The following is a 920-nucleotide window of genomic DNA, read 5'->3' as shown; positions in this document are numbered from 1 at the left end:
ATATATATATATATATATATATATATATAAATCAGAAGTTCAGCTTTATTAAAATTGCAGCTTTGTTTTGTCGTGTCCTTGTGATTGTTCGAACGAGTGATCAATAGGAATCTCGTGATAATATATGAGCGAGATTATTGAAAAATGTATTGAAATACGTAGATCGATTATTTACCAAAATATTCGTTATGGCATAGTCAGGAACCTGCCTTGATCTCGTTCAGTATTGTTGGTAATATAATCTCTTATATATTTTACATTTCGACATAGCAGAATTATATCGATCAGTAATGAAATACACTCTTTGAAAATCTCTCGAATTTCGAAGTGGATTTAAGTGGTGGTAGTGGTGGAGATATTATATGTCCTTTAGCTTCAGGCAACTAAAACAATGAACACTTATATATCATATGAAGTTGCAGAAAAGTAATAACAAATTCGATGTAACCAGGTGAGTGTATACAAGAGAGAGTGACTGAAATTTCATATGAAAAATCAGGTGAGATGAGTAAAAACAAAAAGATAGTATTACTATCTCACAAACGCACATATATCAACGCATGCACGCACATATACACACAAACACGCACATTACATACAGACGAACATAGAAGCATGCATGCATATATGTGTATGTGTATGTATATTCCTATCTGTGTGTATCCTTCCATTCATCCATACATGTTTGCGTACGTGTATACACATATAGAAATATACACCCGCACACACGCACAATACATGTAGATACATGTGTGCGTTTGTGTGTGTGAGGTTTGTGTGGATGCATGTGTGCATACGCTTATGAAACCGTTGGTATCAATCAAATCTGGTAATAAAAATATGGAATGTCTATCATATCTATCACGTCGATATATATATATATATATATATATATATATATATATATATATATATATATA

The sequence above is a fragment of the Octopus bimaculoides genome, chromosome 22 (genome assembly GCF_001194135.2).
Source record: "Octopus bimaculoides isolate UCB-OBI-ISO-001 chromosome 22, ASM119413v2, whole genome shotgun sequence".
NCBI classification, from domain to species: Eukaryota; Metazoa; Mollusca; class Cephalopoda; order Octopoda; family Octopodidae; genus Octopus; species Octopus bimaculoides.
The sequence above is the reverse complement of the archived record's forward strand: the minus strand, read 5'-3'. Positions refer to the sequence as shown.